This window comes from Athene cunicularia (genome assembly GCF_003259725.1).
Source record: "Athene cunicularia isolate RWA chromosome 8 unlocalized genomic scaffold, athCun1 chr8_part1, whole genome shotgun sequence".
Classification (NCBI taxonomy): domain Eukaryota; kingdom Metazoa; phylum Chordata; class Aves; order Strigiformes; family Strigidae; genus Athene; species Athene cunicularia.
In genome coordinates this window covers 6,747,612-6,758,996 of record NW_020799109.1, presented here as the reverse complement: position 1 = coordinate 6,758,996, position 11,385 = coordinate 6,747,612, and positions in this window count along the sequence as shown.

The following is an 11,385-nucleotide window of genomic DNA, read 5'->3' as shown; positions in this document are numbered from 1 at the left end:
TTTATTTACCTCTTTCAAGGAAATTCTCTCCTTTTTCAGGCAAAATCTCAGTGTTTTATATATTGCTTTCTTATTGCTTGCACTCTGCCCAAGAATGTGAGGTTCACCTAGGATTTGACTTGTGGGATAATGGTCTGTCTGCCTTACTGAAGTGTCAGTGTTTCACAGTTTTCCCTTTGTTTACCCTCACAGCTACCTTTCTGAAGTACAGAGATGCTATTAGCCCTTCTCACAAGGAGACAGAACTGTAGGGAAGTGTCATATTTTTAATGCTTTGTATGTCAGTTTAGACATTGACATCCAGTGGAATTTTGAAGGACATCACTAACCAGACCTTTGTCCTTTTGCTTATGATGCCTCTAAAAACACAATTCTAAGATTAGCTTGACACAGGAATTCTGTGGTACAGAGAATTGAGCCATGCGTTTTGAGACCAAGGTGAATATTCAAATCATTGGAGCATGCTTTTTCTTAGCATAGTGAACTTGCTTTTTAGCATACAACTTGCTCAGCAAGCTCCTTCTGAGAGAAAGGATTTTTCATTGAACACATTGTAGCTGTTTCTCCCATTTGAAGGCTGGAGAGCTGTAGAAGTGTTTCTTCTTGGTAAACAAAGACCCCAAGTGTTATGGTTTTTCACAAAATGAAAGGGAATTTGGTCATATGTTTTGTTTTCCTTCTAACAAAACCCCCTCCTCTCTGTACAAAAAAGGTTTATCCCATTCAAAATGTAGTGAACTAGGGAGTTGCAAGATTGCAAGTGTTTTGTTAAGGCTGAGTGAGCAATGCTGGAGCATCTGGGGACGATAAAGAGGACTGAGTAAAAATTGTGTGTTTGTCAGGAGAGGAGTGGTAAACAGGCAGAAAAGGAGAAATCTCGAGGCATATCTGTGGCTCAGGTCCAGGAGAAGGTGCCCATATGCTTCCCTTGACCAGGGAGCTGATGGGAGACAACAGTCATCTCTGCCTGCCCCTTAGAATGAGTTTTGTCATCAGAAGTAAAAATGCAGATCGAGACCCTCCACCTTAGTGACCCAAATAGTTTGTAAACACATTTTCTGAGTTGCCCCTGTATTTCTACCATTACTACTTTCCTGCTGCTAAAATCCATTTTCTACTACTACTGTTAGTCTTGGAAGACTTTTGGGGCAAGATGTCTTATACCACTGCAAAGTGAGAATACCAAATTACATTTTGTGATGGTAACTAACATTTTCCTTTAAAACTTAGCACAGGAAGACCTCTGTAAAGCATTCAGAGTCAGACAGCAGGGACCTTTGGGTTGGAGCGTGAAGAGAACTGTGGCATTGGAAATTACTCATAAGAGCTGGGAAGAATGTGCTTTAATAGAAGAAATTCCTTATTCTTACAAAGCAGTGACATCATAGTATGCAAAAGTTCATGGTTTCATTTCATAATAAGGAAAAATTCAGCTCAAAAAGTAGTCAGATGACCTTCCTGTCCCTATTTCTCTCCTTAATTAAAGATTCCTCATGGGCCACTATTCAAATATATGAAACACTGAGATATTTTAACGATAAAGCACCAAACTCGCACACTTTGTCCTCCTTAGCTCAGTAGAATTATCTGACTCTTTTGTTCTGAAGCCAGATAGCCGTTGTCTGAATTCAAACACACTGTGCTTGGTTTTTGGAGTATGCATTGAAAGCTTTCCTTTCTAGATTTATCAGTAATGTCCACTATATGGTATTTCTGCAGCTGGCCTTAACTTTTCCCCTGTTAGGCTACTTTTCATGTTGCCAGCCATCTGCCTCAGATATTTGTATATGGGAAAAATCAGCCAAATGGTCTCAACTGATTTTTTTTTTTCCTTTTAAACCCTGAGTTGTTGTTTTTTTTTCTTTAGGAAATGAAGAAAATTCCTATTTTGGAGCTGAGAATTCAGAGTTAGTGGAAGGGTAGCGTTAGCTCAAAGTTATATCACTAGGAAAGATTAAATTTAGAAATGTTTAAATGGGACTCCTTAGCTTTTAGACTTCCCAAACTTTTTTGTAGCAGAGTTTTTTGCAGCTCATTGAGAGTCTGATTTTTTATAGATGCTGTAAGCTGGCTTAGATATTAAATCTATACATGCTTCAAAACCAGGGTGCCTTCCTCTAAATGATGAGGAGGGAGTTTTTTTAACATTTTGGGTTTGTTTATTGATCACAGCTGAAATAACTCGCTGAAAAGTTTTGCTTTCAACTAAGATCTTGTCTTAAATATTATTGTACAGATTTTTTGAAATGTCAAATTATCAAATCCCATTTTGATATTTTGAAACTAAACTGCAGGGTTTTTCAGTGCGAAACGAAATAAATTTTTTCAATTGAAAGAAAATAAAATGCAACTTTCAAAAAAACTTATAAAACAAAGAATTCCTTTACCCAATTTGCTTTGTTTCAGTTTTTTAAAATGAAAATATTAGCATTCTCAACTTTTCATCACTATTGGATACAGGGAAGCTTTTTTATCCGTTCCTCACACGCTTCCTTGGACAGAAGTACCCTGCCTAGTTATGCTTTTCTTTTCTCTTTGTTCTCTGTGATGGCTCAAGCAGTGGGGAAGTGAAAATTAGGTCAAAGACAGTGTTGGACTGGAGGCTAATGGAAAATACAAGGAAATTCATCCTGGGAGGAAGACTGATGAGCTCCATAAGGAGAGTTAGACAAGAATATGGAGCAGGGAGGTGTTTTGCAGCCAGTAAAGGAGAAACTGCAACTGAACAAGGACCTGGGTGTGCCTAGGAGCATGTGAAAGAGGGATGGGGCTAATGGGTTTGAGAGCAGCAGAGCAGAGAGGCAGTGATGCTGGAGGTGATACAGAAACTCCTGAGAGGGCCAGCCAGTGGAACAATGGGCTGGAGGGCAGAGGTGCGTGCTTGAGGAGATATGAAGAAGGAACCTTGCAGATAGGAAGCATGCACAGGGTTGGAACAACTAGAGATTTAGGGCAGAGAAAGAGATAGGAGGGACTCAAAGTATGAACTGTTGTTCACAGAGACAGGGACTAGCATGGGAAGCACAGTGGCAGAAAATTAGGTCAGGAAACAGGCAAGTGGGAAGAGAATGAAAGAATGAATATAAGGTAAGAAAGAAAAGAAATGAAGTTCAAAGTGTGCTCAGAAAAGTCTTTCCTTCTAGAGCTTTGCTTTCTCTGCTGTCAGCAGGTATCGGTGAAAACCACTGGCACACTATCTCTTCTCCCTTCCTGACAGTGACCCCCTACAGACTACTTTTGCTTTGGTTATTCTGATCAGTTGGGCAAAACTCAAGTTGTCTGCAATGAATGTAAAGATTCCAGCCCTTCTGCTCCAAGCAGGTGTCTGTATCAGTTACCTGGTAGAATTTTAATGAACTATTATTTATTTTCGCCTTTGAGTTGTGCTCTGAAAAATGATGTTCAAATACTACTAAGCTTCAAAACCAAACACTGGAAAGATGGGACATGCCAGAACTTAAGATTTTCTGGGCATCTGGTGAAATGCCTAACTCAAAATTGCTTTATTTGCTCCTGTCATCCTTTTAATCTTTTGGAAAAACAAGGGTCACGCTTCTGTCATGCAAAGTGAATGACAACACCCCTATGCAGTGTTTCGGGATCACTGGATGGAAGGTGCAATGAAGGCAATAGTGACTGATCATGTTTGGAGAGGGGTGAAAGTTTGAGATTTCTGATCTATTTTTCTTGTATATGGGAAATTTTTCTGCCATCTCTTTGAGGAGACTCTGTGATTTCCTGCTATAAATCCCACTTATACCACGGTGCTGCTATCTTAAACTGCTGTTCATCTTGATGTTTATTCCTTTTTAACACAAGTAAGTTAATTGCAGCCTCCCAGAGGCTCAAGAATGGAATGTGGAATGCCTCTGGTCTATCCCATCCTCTAAAAATTGTAGAGGAAAATTTCAGGAACTGTAGTTTTTCTGTTGCAGTGGGCATATCTATGTATTACTACTTGCAACTAAAGGAAGAATAATGCTTTTAGTTTTACTAAAATGCTTTTGTTTTACAGACAGTGAGACCAGAGGGAATTCGATATGTTAAAAACCAGAGGCACTGGATGGATTCTACCAATGCTGAAATGAAAATAGGTACAGTGAGAACATTTATTTTCATATTACTGTGTTGTATTTGTATACCTTCTGCTCTGTTTTATGTGGTGATGCAGATAAAATAAGCATTTTTCAAAATGTGCTGATTCTTTATGTGGGTTTTTAGCTTTCTGAAGAGCACTGGCAAACTGTTTGATTTGCTTATACATCGCCCTGATGCTGTCCTTGCACAGGGAAGTACCTGCAGAGTCTTGAACAGAGTCCTTCCACAGAGAAATATCTTGTTTTATTTGTGCATGAATACTCCATCATGGTTGTGTGCCAAAGATTATGCTCTCCTTACACTGTCTTTGTCCTTTCCCTGATGTTGTCCTGGATGCACCAGAGCTTACTAAGGAAGCAGCCATTGTAACCTATCATTCAAAAGAAATTCTTTAGTGATGAACAGCTAGGAAGGCTCCCGTGTGACAAAGGGTAAGAGCAGTGTTGTATCTGGTGGGCAGTTTAGTCATACTCTGCTTCTTGGGGATGCTACCTACGAGTGCTGAGTCAAATCTTGTAAGGAACTGAAGAGGGTTATCTTGCAAAAAATGAAGCTTGGTATGCTGACTTGATTTTTACACTGAAATCATGTTTAAAGGTCAAACTGCCTATGGCACAGACCATGCAGAATAGTGTACACCAGTAGAGATGAACTGTACTTCAGACTTAAGAGGAATTTATCAGTAATTCAAAAGACTTCAGATGGCATGACACATGCATTTAATTTCTGCAGGGGTGAAAGCTCATGGCTAAACAGCCACTGAACATGGGAATAGCCATAGATCAGCAATGTCTGTTCCAGAAAAAAAAAAAGCAAGCCTGTTTGCTCAGCAGTTGTTCTTAGATGAGCAGGAAAGTAAATGTGTCAGAGTTCCCTGCTTCGTGTATTTTCTCTTGTACCCTTGAAAAAAAAGCCACCCTGTGCATTGTAAGTGCAAATGTATCTTTCTGTGCTCTTTATTATCAGCATAACAGGTTGATTTGGGCTGCTTGTCCTCATGAAAATACTTAAGTGTAACAGAACTCATTTTAAAACTCCTAACCACCTCCACACATTTTTTTTTTTTCTGCCGTTGCAAATGAAATGGCTTGTGGGAGAAAAATGCCATGGGAAGGCTAAAAATGATCCTGCAGTCAGAAAGCCGTCTGTAGTGAGAAAATCCAAAAATATCTGAGGCAGGCGCTAAGTACTGAGATGAGACCTCAGTTCAGGTCTGTGAATGTGGCATTGCTTTCTGAAGGCCACAAGCCTCCCATTTCCTCATGCTTCAGTTTGCCTGCCTTCCATTGTGTTATAGAGACTAATGTTTATGGAGTGTCCTGCAGTGTAGCCTGTAGACCGTTATTGCTTATACAATAGGAAGAGAAAAACAGGGAGAGAATTGAAAGGTCAGCTGCAAAGGACCTTTTTGTAGGGTTTGAATGCATACATTATATAAAGACCAAAAAATTTACAAGCTTTTTTGTTGGGTGAATTATCCAGTTCTTTTTTGCTGACAGAATGAGCCTGGCATTATTATGAAAACTTAAAACACTTGAGACTTCTTTTTGGGCTAAACCCAGGGAAACTGTGCCCTTAGCCTGTGAGACTTCTTGCTTCCAGACCCAGAATGGAGCAGCTGGGAACTTTTTGTGAAAATGAAAAGGGAGACAATGATCTTTTCTGAACTTCAACAAATGATCCAGTTAAGTGTTGGCAGAAATTCCAGGTTTCTAATTGTTTTCTGTCCTCTACTTTTCATGTTGTCTGCTTGTTCCAGATTTCATGCCCTCACCTGTAATGGGGAGCCACTTCACAGTGTAGTGGTAAGCCAGAGAGTCCATCAGTGGCTGCAAACCTTCTACATGTGGCAATTAGATTTGATTTAGCACGCATACTTCCTCTGCCAAATTCACTGGGTTTTCATTAGGAACAGGACCTACACACTTGCAACTGATGTAGTTCAGCATACAATTTGAGCTTGTTTACATGCTCTTTTCCAGGAAAAGAGCAAACACAGCTCTTAGTTTTACAAAAGGAAAGGAGAGGAACTAGACAGCTGGGGGCATTGCTTCTAACTTGGAGTGATAATATATCAAATTATTAAACAATCAAGTTACAAGAAAAGTCTGACACAGATTTCATGAAGACAAATCATGACAAACCAGTCTAATTTCTCTCTTTGTCAAGGTAATTTTGCCTGTCAGATAAGTGGGAAAAAGTGGCTATGGCTACAGGTCTTTATAAAAATGCAGTCAAAGAGAAGTTTTCAGTGGCTTATTCTCAAAAACATTTTTGGAGGGAAGGATGTCTTGGTACTCTATCCCAAGTAAGAGCTTGTCTGAAGGACTAAAGAACATATATATATATATATATATATATATATATATATATAAAAAAGTTATGGACAACACCACCCTGGGAAGGGTTGCAAGACCCTGGGAGTAAAACTACCTTTCAGAATTATTTCAGTGCCCTGGACAAATGGTCTGAAATCAAAAAGGTGAAACACAATAAAGATAAAAGCAAAGTACCATATTTAAAAAGGAGAAATCAAATCCTCAAATGTACCTAAGGGATAATAACTAAATAGCGGGGGGAAAAACATATCTGGGGATTTGGAGAGTGTCATAAGCAGAGTATTGATGTTCTGGGCTCTTCTTTTAGTCTGACGTGCTAAAGAGGGAACTGTATATAGGATGTAAGGTAATAATTTGCTCCAGTTAGTGCCAATAGTGCCTCTGCTACAGTAATGCTCTTAGGTGTTGATGTACTGGAGAAGAGAGAAAACTGAGAAAATGACAAAGATTTTAGAATGGCAGGACAGGTTTAAACTGGCTTAAGTCTAGGAAAGAAGAGTGACAGTGTCCAGTTATGTAAAATAGAGGACAGTGATTATTTTCCATGTCTGTGGTGGGCAGGGTAAGTAATGTGTTGAATTTCATATTGAAGTAGATCCAGATTTAGTAATAAAAACTCTTCCAAACTGTAAGAGTAGAAGTGGTGCTGGACCAGACAATGGGGCAACTTGTGGGACTTTCTTCCAAGGGGCTCTTGAACAGGCTGGACTCACACTTGTCAGAAGTGAGATAGATGAAGGATCTCTACATCCTTAGTGTATGGGGGGCTGTGTCTTAGCCCCAGGCATCCTTTAGGCCACACCAGCAGCCCCTGGCTTTTGCTAGACTCTGTCCAGGTCTGGGAAGGAAATGTCTGTCAAGCTGCTCTATGTATAGGTGGTCTTGGGTGCTGTGTCAGGTTGTGTGTGGGTCTAGAGAAAAAGTGATGGCCATAATAGGAACATCTGAGCTCCCTTCTGATCTGGTACTTAATCAGAAATGCTGTATGTGGAGATAGACTATTTTAGTTGGAAGCAGCCTACAACAATCATCTAGTTCAACTGCCTGACCACTTCAGGGCTGACCAAAAGTTAAAGCAAATTATTAAGGACATTGTTCAAATGCCTCTTAAACAGTGACAGGCCTGGGGCATCAACCACCTCTCTAGGAAGCCCATTCCAGTGTTTGACCACCCTCTTGGTAACAAAATGCTTTCTAACATCCAGTCTAAACCTTCCCTAGCACAGGTTTGAACCATTCCCCTGTGTCCTATCACTGGATACCAGGGAGAAGAGCTCAGCACCTCCCTCTCCGCTTCCCCTCCTCAGGAAGCTGTGGAGAGCAATGAGGTCACCACTCTGCTTCCTTTCTTCCAAACTAGACAAGGCCTAATTCCTTAGTTGCTCCTTGTCAGACATTCCTTCTAGCTCTTTCACCAGCTTTGTTGCCCTCCTCTGGATGCGTTCAAGTACCTTCACATCTTCCTTAAACTGTGGGGCTCAGAACTGCACACAGTACTCAAGGTGAGGCTGCACCAAGGCTAAATACAGCAGGATAATCACGTCTTCTGACTGGCTGGTTATGCTGTGTTTAACGCACCCTGGGATGTCATTTGCCCTCTCGGCTGCCAGGGCACACTGTTGACTCATTGAGCCTGCTGTCAACTAGATGGCTATACTGGGGGAGGGTACAAATCTAAGTTTATATGTGTCTCATATGTTTTAATTTTAGTTGGTCAGGAATGTATAACCGTCCTCAGAGCTTTAAGCAGAAGAAAATCTAGAATCTACAAAAAGGATCACTGATAACTCAAATAAGCGTCGTTCCTCTCAGTGAGCCAGTATTGAAGTGATGTTCTTTGCTGGTTAGGGTGCTCTTTGCTGCTAGTTGCCATCTGCCTTGAAATTCAAGATTTCACACTTCAGAATTTCAGTCAGTAGCTGAATTAGCTGAGATTTTCTGGCCAGGCTTCAGTGCATGTCCATTGCTTTTTGCATATTCACACAAACATCTGCTTCCAAGCCTAGCTGTAGCAATACGTGTTGTGCTTCACCTCATGTGCAATCCTCTTTTAATGAGCAGTAATTTCTTTGTTTAGATATTCTTAAGGTGTAGTTTGGAATATATTTCGGTATCCGTCAAGATTAAAAGCACATATTGTATGTCTATCAAAAAAAAAAAAAAAGGTGGTGGTGCATTTTCCAAGAGGCACTGCACAGAAGTGTTAGGGGAATGTCTCTGTCTTCCTCTGCTAAGCCTTTTCTGTTTTGTTTTAGCACCTTTGTGCCTTGAGCCTTTATCACATGCAAGGTGAAACTCTCACGCAGCAGAGGAGCGACAACAGATCTACCCATCCACATACGTTCTCAGAGGAGACGTTTAGTGTTTCATAGCTGTAGTGCTGCCCTTCAGAGGTGTAATTTTTCACATAATAAAGGATAGGAATATAATGGGTTGCTTGGGAAAAAGTAATGCCAGTGAAATGCATTGGTTTCTTCTGGATTTGTTTGTAGGATCTCCTTATCAACTCTGCTGTGCAGTAGAGGAAGAAAATCTTCCCCCGTTCAATCTAATTCTTAATTGTGATTGGTATTTTGCAGATACAGAGCTGCATCCTTCACAAGGCCTCCACCAAAATAAGCTGTTGACAAAGCTAAATGGCTTCAAGAGATTCCCTGAGCCACAAGGATGGACTGTGACTGTAAGCCACAAGAACCCAGCTCACTCTTCCAGAGGTGTTTCCTGGCTGTTACAATCACTGTCGATAACCAGAGTCCAATCTGAAGCTGTGACAAGATATGTATTTGTGAATGGTTGCTGTACTGAGCTGAGAAGTAGTATATTGTTATTTGCACATACCAACCACTGCTGCTAGTCATTTTAATGCAATTTGTTGTCTTTATCCTGTGCAATTCCAATGATAACACAGTTGTCAAACAGAGCAGAGTTTGGCACACCATGTTGACCAAGCTTTATTTTAATCTTTCCCCATGTGCCATCTTAATGTGGTGTCTTCACATTGTGAATATGATTGTCTTTAGCTAACTGTGATTGTTAGGTGCACAAACGTGTGAATGCAGTAACTCAATAAAATCTGGCATTGCTGTTGTATTTTTCTTAATTTGTAATTTTCCCCCACCTTTATTTCCTCAGATGATTCTCATGGATCTTAAAATTATTTTGATGGGTACATTTTCCAACAAAAACTGAAGTTAGTAAAAAGTGAATTTTCTAAGGGAAGTTTCGATTTCAGTAGCTGTTTTCATAGGAAACAGTAAACACTGAAATTAATTGAAATAAACATCCACAAATGTTTTGCAGATTCTACATCAAAATATGTTGGAATATTTATTTTGAAGCAACCTTTAAAACTTTTCCAGTAGTGTTGCAGTTTGGAGCACTCATTTGTGTGGAAATTCAGCTAATCAAAGAGCTCTAATCACACATTTTATTTCCCCAGAAATTTTAGGAACAATGAATATAGTCTTAACTGTCGTATTTGAGCTTTCAAGTCTTTCAAGCTTTCAGCTTTGAAATCATGAACATTAATGATAATTTCTTTTTATCTTATGAGTGTTCTTTAAGATCAGTGATCAAAATAATTTCTAAAACGTTTAACCATGCTGTTTATGTTAAGGCAGTAGACAGATTTCATCTGCAAAGAGAAGATATAGCCTAAAATATTTACCTGCTATGTCAGTTTTGTCTCTGGTTATACTTAAACTTTTTAAGACCAGATCCTTGTCTGCTGTTTGGGAGTGACATCTTTGTGCATGATAGTGCTTGAAATTTAAACTTCTTTACAACTATCCGGTATTACGCATCAAAAACCCCCAAGCATTTCCGTTAAGCTACTCTTAAGTCACATTACTTGTGTGAAATAATACACCCCTGCCTCCCCAAAGAAATAGAGAATGTGATATATGTTCTCTGTATAACTGCATATACTGTCTCACTAAACTGGCATTTGCTACTGTGGACTTTTAGAAAATTAAAACCACATTGGATGTACAAAGTAAATATTTTTTTAGCAATAGAACATAAACCTGATCTTCCAGCCTCATAACTTTATTGACTGGGACTGTCAAAGAGCAGAAGAGAAAAAGATTTATGATTTTTGCCATCTGGTTTCCTTTGAGGATCTCAGTCCTGAGACGCACATTAAGGAAGTGTACGTTTCATTTTAAACTACTGATAAAAGTCTTGGAGAATGTAGAAAAAAAGAGGATTTAGGTTATTTCAACTTCATACAAACTCGATCCAGCACTTTTATAATTTTAAAATTTTAAATTATTAAAGATATTTTAAGGTAATAAAAGATACTCTATTTTGAGTGTTGCAGATCAAAATTTCATTGATCTTTGTCTCTTGAGTAATTTCTAAATGTTTGATTCCTCAAGTTACAAGGTTATTTTTCCATCAGATATTGGGCTTTTTATTCGAGTATCTTAAGTTACCAAAAATGCTTCCAGTTCTGTGCCTATGTCCAATGCCTGTTTATGGTTTCTGGTACTGTGTTAGGAAAATCTATTTCTTTGCCCTTTTAGCTAGTTATTTTGTAATTGAGGGTTTCTAAATGTCACAAAAAAGTACCTCCCACGCTGGTTTGATTAGGGAATTCAGTATGCTGCCCATAACAGCTTTCAAACATAATGTGCAGTTGCAATAAGGGCGGCCCCTGTGCTTAATAGACATAATAAGGTTTAATGTACTTGTTAGGCGTAGCTCTCATTTTTGCCCTGGGAACATTTTAAGCTTAAGTTGTTTAAATGACCATAGTAAAGCAAAGTCAGAGCTGTTCTGCTACCATCAGCCACAGAGAAGCTAGTAAATTTCACAGGAGTTGGTATGAGCCTTTTTTATTGTTTTTCAAAGTTGAGGAATTTTTCAAATCATAAGGACGAAATAAAAATGGGAGAAGGATTGTGTAATAGGATGCAATAGGCCTCACGGACTGTGGGATATAGAA